Genomic DNA, 12,127 nt, shown 5'->3' with positions numbered 1-12,127 from the left:
ATAGACTATCTATTACATTTTCATACAAAAGTCATTTTTTAAATACTTGATAAAATAGCACAGCTTGCAACACAATTTTATACAGCATCTTTATCATTACTACATTTCTAATGTTTTTAAAAGATGCTTTCAAATAAGATGTTAACAAACCGTAAGGTCAGGGCACACAAAATCGTACGTTAGCATAAGCACAGTGGCTAAATGGTTGCAATTTACAGTGGTAGCGCAGTATATGGTATTATAGCAAATCTAGCGCAGTATATGGTATTATAAGAAACTAAAAAAGCTGCATCCCCAGGGTTTAAATCTGATGCTGGATGTTGGCCTTGCCCAAAACCAACGCACAAAACTCAAACAGAGAAATCACTTACTGTTGAAATTATTTGGAGCTTTGGAGTTTTTGACTTCCATTTCAGTGCTGTCTGTCCTGATCTTTGTTCTATTGGTCCTCTCACAGTGACGATTCTTCTCTATCAAGTACAGAACTTTAGATATGATGAAGTAGAAAAGAGAAAAAATATCATTATATGCAGATGATCTTGTACCATGGCTCCATAGATAGAGTATTTATAGAGTATACGAATTTTAGTTCTTATTCAGGGCTATCTATTTACTGGAAGAAATCAGCATGATTACCTTTAAATAATTTGGGTCCAAACAGACCAAATGACCTACAGATAATAAGATAGAGTATGTGCATTCACAAAGCTCTTTGATTATATAAAATGCAATACTGTTAATAGGGGAAATAAGAGCCAAAAAAATACTTGGAAACAGCAATACTTCAATATAACAGGCAGGATCACTCTTTTGAAGATGTTTTTGGAACATATGTTACTTTAAGTACTCTCAGCCTCACCAGTGCATGTCCCACTCACGATATTCAAGATATTCTAAAGGACTGGTTTGAAGGGGAAAACAGCCTACAATTAAACTATATGTCTTGAAACTCCCTTGTAAAGAAGAAGGCTTAGCTGTCCTGTATATGAAATCATTTTATATTTCAGCACAAATTAATTATTTACTTATCTGCGATGGGATAAAATTACATCTCAGACTAAAAAAATACATGGGTAATTAAATATACAAATGATAATGTTTGGAGGTCCTGGCATGTGGCTTGTTACACTGAAGGCAAAAAACGCTTTTACCTCACTGTGTGCAGATTTAAATTTGGAATTACAGGCACTCCCCTACTTAAGAACACCCGCTTACGTACGACCCCTAGTTACAAACGGACCTTTGGATGTTGGTAATTTAATGAAATTTTGCCTTAGGTTACAATAAATGGCTCTAATGGTTATAAAATGTGTCTGCAATTAAGATTTATTGTTAATTTAGGTTCTTATGATAATCCAACATTTTTAAAATCCAATTGTCACAGAGACCAAAAAAAAATTTGGCTGGGTCTACAATTGTAAAATATACAGTTCCGACTTACATACACATTCAACTTAAGAACATACTCACAGAACCTATCTTGTACGTAACCCGGAGACTGCCTGTACAATGAAATATAAATTATAAGCCATGGACAGAAACATGGACATAATATATGTTACACTAATTTTGAATGAGGAAGGAGTTAAATCATTTAATGAACTTAAAACAACATTCAAGATTACATATAAGCAATTTTATAGCTTTATCCAGATATCCTATGCAATGAGAGGCCAGTAAAGGTGGTGGGTAGAGGATCCCTATACAATTTACACTGTTGCTAAATCTATTAGCAATAAGGGTCAGTCTCACTAAAGTTACTCCCTGAAGTGGTTTCTTTCCTAAAACCAAATTGTCATATGTAATTCCCCCTTTTTAGAGTTATGGCACTTTCTTCTCTAAAGCTGCTTCTCAAAAATCTTCTGCAGCAGCTGTGAAGTGGATGGAGACTAAACATTTCCTCTATCTTCCCTAAAGCTAAACAGTAAAATTTAGGCTCCTCACAGTTCCCATGATGCCTTTTGTTTTCTCAAGTAATTTAGCAGAAAAACCAGTGAGATTACTAAATCCACTGAACACTGTAGGGTGTTTATCGTGACTTGCCTGGCAGCATTCATCACATGGAGAAGCACGGAAAATGTAATAAGTAGTAGAAACCAGCAGTAAAACAGTTACACTTCTGCTTTCACAGAGCAGCATACACTCAGCTTTCCTTCCAGCTACTCACAAAGAGCATCACATGACCTTTCCTTCCTCCCTCCAGAGTTAGCAAGGAGCAGTAGATCCTCTCCTCTGGTAAACCGTATCTGTAAACAACTCTATCACAGCATCACAGGAGAAAGAGAAATCAGCACAGCCAGGAGACACAGCTATTGCAGAGCCAGGCTAAACTGAGGGGAATAACAAAGAAACTGCTCCACATTATACACTAATAGGAAAAATTTAAATTGGAATTGGGCTTCAAACTTTTCTGTGAAAACATAGACAAAAAACTGCAATTCTGTTTTAAATGTTGTGCCATTCTCCATGTGAACACATTCTCCAATCAGGGCCTGGTCACATCCAGTACTAAATGAAATCCAGGAACAGGACCCTCTTTCCTTTATTCTCTGATTGAACCCGTACACATATAGGGTTCAGTCTACATCCTGGAACAGAAATAGAAATGTGAAAATACAAGGAAAGAGACCAGAAATACAACTGTCCCAGAGTTATATGATTTATTGTACATCCTTCCTGGAGTGAACACACCTTTTTCTTTTGTGACTACTGCTATTCATAAATGACTTATCAAGTACCTGATGAGTTACCTGGAAAAAAGAGTGGTAATTCTGGTTTCCTTCTTCACATGTAGAATAAAAGTCTACTGACATAATGACATGTGCTTGACAGAATATGTACTTCTACATCTGAACAGTTCAAACATGGCCTGTTTTGGTAATGCTGCATCAGCAGTAGTCTTTCACGTTTTTACATTCCTCTACATGACCTTTTTTATCCTTCACTTGTTCCTGTTTTACAATTATATTTTGAAATCTCACATTCTGAGCAAGTGTGAACTTGAAAGTTCAACTCAAATATGTATGTTTTCTTTTTCTGTAATTAATAGAACTACAGCTACTACTGGGATTACCAGTTAGTGGCAATGAGTTGTGTCATGCACTCATAAGTACAGTTTATTTTATATATAAATATTTTTTTTTCAGTATGTCAAGTAGGATTAAACAAACTGTTGAATTTCTGATTCAAGATTATGTATGCGATGACTGTAAATACAATTTCTCCTGCAGATAACACGCATTTTTGAAAATGGAAAAAATAAAAAGTTTCGGAAGCTGGGTAGTGAAAAATGTAAATCTTGAAACAAAAAAGGGCCAGGTAGTACTAAAATGCTTAGAGAGACCGGGATTATCTGAGACCTGTATATTAGGCTAGAGTAATATGCCATCCTTAGAGGCTTAGCAAAGACTAGATTTCTCCACTGACCATGCTCAATGCATGCATAGTCCCTATAAGTTGCTCCCTCCAATGATCTTAAAAAGCATGTCATAGAGGGCCAGCTCCAGGTTTCAGTAGGCTCCTGGGTTACAGACACACAACCAACCAATACAAAAATTGAAAAACTCTGGTCCACAACCAGATTAGCATTATGTAAATATATCACTTTATTAAACATGTATGGTAAGTATGTTGCTCAAAATGTATCAAAACACAATAATAGCCTTATACCTGCACACAATGGAGATTTAAGATGTGGACAAACTTCCTGAGGTCCACCCCGATGCATATTTAACCACACAGGTCTTTATCAAGGGGTCAACAGAGCCTCAGTGGGCCCCTTTGCAGTGAACTCATGTAGCAGCATTAAACATTCCTAAACTATTATTTTATATACAGTCCCCCCTATATACAACCCACTCATAGTTTAATCATTGTTTTATTATATACAGCCCCTCTTGGATTCATTATATACGGTCCCCCCTCAACAGATGCTGCCAGTCTGCTGGGGACTGAGATTCGGACATGTGGGCCCCCCTAGCAGCTCTGGGCCTCAGCACTTGCCTGGGTATGCCTGGTGCCAGCCCTGATGTCATGGTCACTCATTTGAATTTTGCACATTGAAGATTTATGAAGGAATAATGTATACTATGTATAATGCAGATATAAATTATTGCTGTGTCCAGTGAGGGTTTCATTTTGTGACAAACTCTTAGATGATGAAGGCCTTCCAAAGGTACAAACCAACATATTTTTGGACCCTTAATCTAGTACAAGTTAAATCTTGTTTTGTCCAAATGTAGTCTCTGCTCTCTATTGCTAAAAAAGTTTTTATTTGACCCTTGAATGCCTGCTACAGCCCTTGGAACTACTAAACTATTGGGTGCATCTACATAAATCAGACAGAGTACTAATTGATGGATTGTTATCTGCCAGTATTACTATAGCTATTTTTCTACAATTATTTCATAGATCTATATTATTATTATTTTTATTGCATGCTGTGTTCAGCTATGGAATATCTGTCTATTTCATGTAATGTAAATGAAGCAGAATTCATGTGCCTTTTATAGACATTTTATGGATTTATTTAACTGGAGGACCATGAAAAAAGTTAGCAAGGTAATATGTCAAGGGCCGTGAAGAAAGCTTATTAACAGTTCTACTGATAACCGCTGTAGGAGGGAGTGCTGTGTTAGACACACTCTGCTATTTCCAATTGTAGGGCATAATTAAATCATTAAACAAATAGGTGCTGGAGGCCACATTTTTCACTAACGTCCTAAACTAGACCTTTGATGACAAGTGTCCTGTGTCCTTACATAGTCCTAAAATCCTTTTAAGTAGAATTGAACCCATGTAAAAGTATTCTATGGTCAATGTGCTTTTTAAATGGGATTTCATATCTTATATTATTAAGTGAATTTGAAAAAAAATTCTATGAAATATTTGGAATTTCTTCTATTACAAAATTGCCGGGTTGTGCACTTAACCTGGAAGAAAATGCTTAGAATTGGGCAGTGACTTTTCCTTCTGAAAATTGCTTTTAAAGGGACTATTTCAACTAAAGACATTTATGACATATCTATGAATGCTTCATTGAAAATCTGGGATCCTGTAATACTATTATAATTATCCCAGAACATATGATTACCTTGTTTTTTATTTTTTTTAATATTTTTTATTAAAGATTTGCTATATTAAATAGACCATTGATGTGAGGAAGAAAACAGACATTGTGAATGCAATATGTGATATCATAAAAGGTCATACAATATAACTGTTTTAACAGTGGTACAAACCACTAAAAAAAAAAATAATCGATGAAGAAACTAAACAAAACAGAACAGATTTAAAAATAATTATAGTAAAAGATGCAGACAGTAATAAATGGCTGTGCATAGTGCATAAGATAGTGCCATAACTGTGACAAATTTAGTCCATTATTTTTGGAAGGTTAAGTAGAGGACAAGTTCCTGGCAATTTGGAAACTGGTGTATGGCATACTCGTGCAAAAAGAAAGGACCACATGGCAGTTCCACCACATATGGAGACCTCCAAGTGCCTCGCAAGTGCCAGCAAGAGTCAGAAGAGCCACTAATTTAAGAGACAGCAGCATCAGTGGCATAACAAGACCCTAGTGGGCCCTGATACGAACTTTACTTCGAAGCCCCATATACCTAAACTCTCGCTGACACCCCCATCCTGCACATTACACTTGATAATACACATATACACACATATGCACAGAGCACCAAACTCATATACCTCATACACCCAAAAGTCTTGCTTGATGTTAAAGGCACTGCCTTAAAGGTTAGCAAAAGTGGCATTGTTTTTCTTGTGCAAATCTTTAAAACTTATTGGCATATTTCCATGGTATATATAATGGAAACAATAGTTAATTTTACACAAAATCGTAAGAAATGCAGAATGCAGAAACTGGTGACACCCACAGCAGTCAACAGCTGGTGGTGAAAGGGTGCCACCATCTTGGCTAAGATTGTCACTCCGTTTGACGTCATTAGGGAGCAACGATCTGTCGACCTGGCTACTCCCATCCGTCACTATATTCAACCACCAACAATGCTGAGAGATAGGGACGGATGGGAGTGGCTGGCCTCCTCTGCCAGGCAGAAGCACCCCGAGCGCAGTTTCTGTGCCCCTGTTTGTTTATTAGCAGCAATGGATGAGGTGAGTACACGTTTATTTTTTTTTAAAGCCTTCCCCGGCCAGTCTTTAATATATTGCTAATCTCAAATAAATCCTTTAAACAAGAAAAACTGAAATATCACCTCACACCTCAAAGTGCATGTCAGAGCACATGAAAATCAATAGGTCTAAGGAACTAACCAAGGATCTCAGAGACAGAATCCTGGCAGAACACAGATCTGGCCAAGGTTACAAAATTTCTGCAGCCCTCAAGGTTCCTAAGACCACAGTGGCCTCCATAATCCTTTAGTGGAAGAAGTTTGGGACAACCACAACTTGTCCTCTTGGTGAGAGATGCAAAGAAGAACCCCAAGATCACTGTGTCTGCGCCCCAGAGATGCAGTAGGGAGATGGAAGAAAGTTCCACAAAGTCATCTATAATTATAGCTCTTCATCAGTCAGGGCTTTATGGCAGAGCCTGCTGATGAAAGCCTCTCCTCGGTGCAAGACACATGAAAACCTGCATATAGTTTGCTAAAACATACATGAAGGACTCACAGACTATGAGAAATAAAATTCTCTGGTCTGATGAGATGAAGAACTTTTGAACTTTTAATTTGAACTTTTGATTTTAATTCTAAGCAGTATATGTGGAGTAAGCCAAACACATAACCTACCAGATACAATCCCAGCATTCAAACATGGTGGCAGACTTTAGCTAGTTTTTTATTCCAGTTTCAAAACAATTCCCGCTAAACCAATAGATCACATCTTACCCATTAGGTATCTATAAGAGACAGTGTTGAATGTCTTGGAAAATATGTAAAGTATTCCGGGATGGGATAGGGAAAACAACACATCTTTTTTTGCCACCTTGTATGTCTTGAATGTGTTTACAAGGTCCAAGAACACAATATCCACAGTAGCTCCTCCGTCCAGTGATCTACTCACCTCTTCATAAAAGCAGATCAGGCGGGTCTGTCAACTTCTATCCTTAGTAAACCCATGGTGGCTGTCACTTATTATACTATGTGATGTCACATACTCCTGTATGTAGTCTTTTACTAACCTTTCCACTATAATAAAGAATTTCTTGGGATTTGTTTACATACCCTTGGCCACCTTTTCAGCTTTTGGTGACCCATCATACTTATATTTTTTCAATGCCCTCTTTTTACCACCTTTGATAATAACTAAGTATTCTCACATGTGCATCATTTGTTATTTACAGTATTTAATTTTATGGACTAGAATATGGAATAAAAGTCATATTTTATACAGCTTTTTCCTTGCTTCTTTTCTGCTCCCTGTATACACAAATATTACCTGGCTTATGAATCAGGGCATCCCTTATAAAGGTAAAGTAGGACCTTAAAAATGTGGGCATTGGATAATATCCCATCCGTTTCTATGGTGATTACAATTAAAAAACCACATATTTAACATGAAAAAAATAAAAATGCAATAAAAGGATTTAAGCTCTGCTGTGATATAAAAACTTGAAAGCCAAAAAAGCATCACACACCTGAAAATACAACAAATCTGCATTTTTGTGAGCCCCCAACACCCCAATTATACATAAACCTTCAATTACATTTTTCATTGCCCCTCTTTGCAGTCCTCCTTCTCAAACTTGCTGCATGCAACACACACAGTTATTTATTAGGTCTATTTTTCCTGACTGGTTCTCTTTAAACAGAATTTACCAGCAGAATGGCGACTGGTAGAGCCGTCACACTTACATGTAAGTGTGTATCCCATATATTCAGATCTCTTCATACTTTATTACCTTGTGGCCTTGTTTTCCTAAAAAGTTGTTTAAAAAATAAACCGGCTTTGCTGTGTTATATTTATGCACACCTCTTTTCACGTTCAATCCCACCTTCTCCCTCACCGCCCCAGCCGGGGAGCCAGTGACATCAGTCTGCTCTCTGCAATTCTTGCGCATGCACGGTAATATCCTCATTGAATTTATATAACACAATAGGCCTACTACTGCTCATCACTACCAAAAAAGAGGGGGAGCATATAATACTAAAATGGTCAAAGTTTATTGAATACAGTTTAAAAATAAAACATGTAAACAGGGTGGTTACAAGGCATAAAATATGTAGGTGCTGGGCAGCAAATACACATATAAAGTTGAGTAGTAACTAACATTCATAAAGTGCATGGTGCAAGGCCAGAAAATTGATACATAGTGACACAAGTAATATTGCATGTAAATGGCGATGCATACAGGGGGCAGCCTCTCACCCCTTGTGCTGTATCACTACTTGCCATCAGGTAACATTTGTCACTTTACTCTGTATGCACTTTGTGCGTCTGTATGCATCGCCATTTACATGCAATATTACTTGTGTCACTATGTATCAATTTTCTGGCCTTGCACCATGCACTTTATGAATGTTAGTTACTACTCAACTTTATATGTGTATTTGCTGCCCAGCACCTACATATTTTATGCCTTGTAACCACCCTGTTTACATGTTTTATTTTTAAACTGTATTCAATAAACTTTGACCATTTTAGTATTATATGCTCCCCCTCTTTTTTGGTAGTGCTTGCTATTTTGAGCATATGAATTTTCTTGATTTTTTTCTGCCCTGCCGCACTTTTGAGCTCTGTTGTGCCTTTGTGCATTCTTTCCTACAGCCCAAATTGTTTCTATAGGTTTTGTCTACTACTGCTCATGCATGAGAATTGTAGAGAGCTGACTGAAGGGGGATAGCTGAAACCACAGCATGACTACTACTCATAACTGTGATTGGCCAAGGGGACATCACTGGACAATTATAGCCATGGCTATTTGCTAGTGCTGTTAATTTTCTGTTCAGCAACCAATACTGCAATTTGTCCGGATTGCATGGTGCACACTTGAACCCAAATGGGAAGTTTGAGTCTGCTCATCTCTAGTTAACACCCCTGTTGGTGCCAGCACAGATTACTTGTTTTAGCAGTGGTTGTCTGTACAAATCAGCCATTGTGAGCCCTTCCAAATATGGTGTAATTATTACATATCATGTTACCTTTTAAGATAATGAAATAATTAAAAAAAAAAATACTATACAGCCAAAATAATTATTTGTGTAACAGAGAAACTCTCTTATTTGCTTATATTAACCATTCAGATTTTCATCTCCAATTTAAGAAATAATGTTGACTTTGTTATAGTAATCAATAAAGCCCTAAAAAATAAGTCTACCTCTGTGTCACCAATCTGCTGGCTGCATCACAACTTTCGCAATAGTGGCTTATTTTGTTACCTTTCAAGACATTATTATATGCTCAGTTTTTAGGAGTGTATTCAATGCTTAAATTAGGGCATAAACCTTGATATTGTTTTCATACTTCTTACTTTCCAAAAGCTTTACCTATTTTTAACTTTTCAGTTAACAGAGTGATGTAAGGGCTTGTTTTCTGTGGAACAAATTGTACTTCCAAGCGGAGCCATGTAATATTCCAAACAGTGTAAAATAAAATTCCAAATGCAGTAAAAAGCAGTTCTAACATTTTGTTATAGGCTCTGTTTTGATGGATTTTACTTTGTGGTCCAAATTACCCATTAACTTCATATTTGGGTAAATATGATCATTGAGATACCAAATATATATATATAGTCTATGTTTTGTTTTATTGCCTTTTTTATATTTTGACACATAAAGTTGAGTGAGGTGTTGTGATATGAGGGACTAGATTATATTTTTAATAAAACTAGTAGAGGAGTTTACAGTGGGACAGGAAATATTCAGACCCCCTTTTTTTTGCTCATTAATGCACACACTGTACCTCATCTTGGCAGAAAAAAACAGATAACAGAAATATAGATATGTTGGCTAATTTAGTAAACAAGAAAAGCTGCAATATTACATGGTCATAAATATTCAGACCCTTTGTTCAGTATTGAGTAGAAGCACCTTTTGAGCTAGTACAGCAATAAGTCTTCTTGGGAATGATACAAAAAGTTTTTCACACCTGGATTTGGGGATCCTATGCCATTTTTCCTTGCAGATCCTATGTAGCTTCATCAGTTTGGATGGTTAATGTTGATGGACAAACATTTTCAAGTTTCTGCAGAGATTCTAAATTGGGTTTAGGTCTGGGCTCTTCCTTTATGCTTCTTGGGCAGTTCCTTAGACCTTGTGATTCTCATGTATTGGGATATGAACTGTGACCTGTGAGGTCTTTTATTGACAGGTGTGTCTCTTTCCTAATCAGTCCAATCAGTTTAATTAAACACAGTTGGACTCCAATCAAGCAGTATGACCATGTTGAGGAGGATCAAAAGGAAATGGACACATTATTATTTAAAATGTCTGGATATTTTATTCTGATATCACGCGGCTTACAAATCAAACATCGGTTTTCCATATTGTGAAGGAGATCATTATTGTTTTTAATGAGATTTAAAATATATAATATTAGAAAACCCCTATACATCACGCCATTTTCAAATATGCACCCCTCAACCTATAAAAAATAGCTCTTAGGAAAATTGTTAACCCATTGAGATTCATAGTAATTAAAACACAATGGAAGTGAAATTTAGAATGGTTCAATTTTGTCAGTAATATGTTCATTTAACCCCAATATGTACATGTTCACGAAAGGTTAAAAGAGATAACCCATCTTATAATTTGTTATACAATTTCTCCCTAGTACAGAGACACCCCACATGTGGGCCTTAGATGTTGTATGGTTACATAACGAGGCACAGAAGGAAAGGAGGACCATGCATTGAAAGTTTTGCACGATAGATACATTTTTGATCACTTTCCATTGTGTTTTATATGTGACAAAATAGGTAAAAATCATAATTTTTGGTATTTCATTTTTTTTTTCATGCAGGTTTAATAATGATTTTGTTTTATTGTACAGGTCATTATGGACATGGCAATACCCTATATGGGGGGTTTGCATTGTGATTTTAACATTTTTTTATTTTAGATCTAAGTATTATATTGTTCAATTGCTTGTTCATTATAGTACCCTATAATACTGATGTATTGCAGAGTATTAGAACTGTCAGGCTATGCTGATGCATAGGCTGAATCACTGCCTGTAAGCTCCTGTCACACACAAGACCTTACAGGCATTTACTATGGACAGCCCTAGGGACTTAGATCAGACCCCAGGATCGCCATAGCGCCGATTGGATCCCTGCAAAAATGTTTGGGGGTCACTGATCATGCAGGGAATCATCCTACAGGCATTTAAATGTTATACTTATGTTGACCTCTGCATTTAAAGGGTTAACACCCATGATTGGTGCTTGCTCTGACAGCAGGTGTTCCACTGGGATGTCAGTTGCAAATTACCTTTTTTATTTTACAGCATTCATTGAGTGGGTCCAATAATGTTATGGATTTTTTTTCACAGATTGTCATGGATGTGACAATACCAAATATGTGGGGCTTTTTTGCAATTAAGTGTTTTTTTTTACTTTATTAAATGTGTATAGGGAATGGTGGTGTTTAGGGGACTTTTACTTTATTTAATTATTTCTATTTATTTTAAAAAATGTACCCATTGTTTCAAAATAATTTTTTGTTTTCTTTACAGGTTGCCTTGAGCAAGCTTGTTCAAGCTTTCTTTGCGCTAACACACTGCAATAGACATGCAATGTACTGTGTTAAGTAATCCACTGAGCTGCACATGCTCAGTAGATTACAGCCGGGTCCTGCATAGAGGCATGGCCCATCTTCCAGAGGAGATTGAAGCCCTGGGGCACTCGTCGGACCCTGAGGCTGCCATCGTAGGATAGGACCCCTGATAAGGTGCACCAATCCAAATCTGAAATCCCTTACACTACGCATCCACCACATGTAAGGGGTTAATATCCACGATCAGAGTCTCTGGTTGTGGGTGTTACAGAGACACCGCAGCTTATGGCACTGGCTCAGTCTGGGAAAAGCAGGACATAATAGTACAACATGGGTTGGCAAGTCCCCTCGGTCTGTTCTGTACTATTACTTCCTGCGTCAGGAAGAGGTTAATTTGTTTGCTTGCCTACATTTCTTTTCTATTAAAAAAATCT

Source organism: Engystomops pustulosus, chromosome 4 (assembly GCF_040894005.1).
Source record: "Engystomops pustulosus chromosome 4, aEngPut4.maternal, whole genome shotgun sequence".
NCBI lineage: Eukaryota > Metazoa > Chordata > Amphibia > Anura > Leptodactylidae > Engystomops > Engystomops pustulosus.
This window is presented reverse-complemented; position numbering follows the sequence as displayed.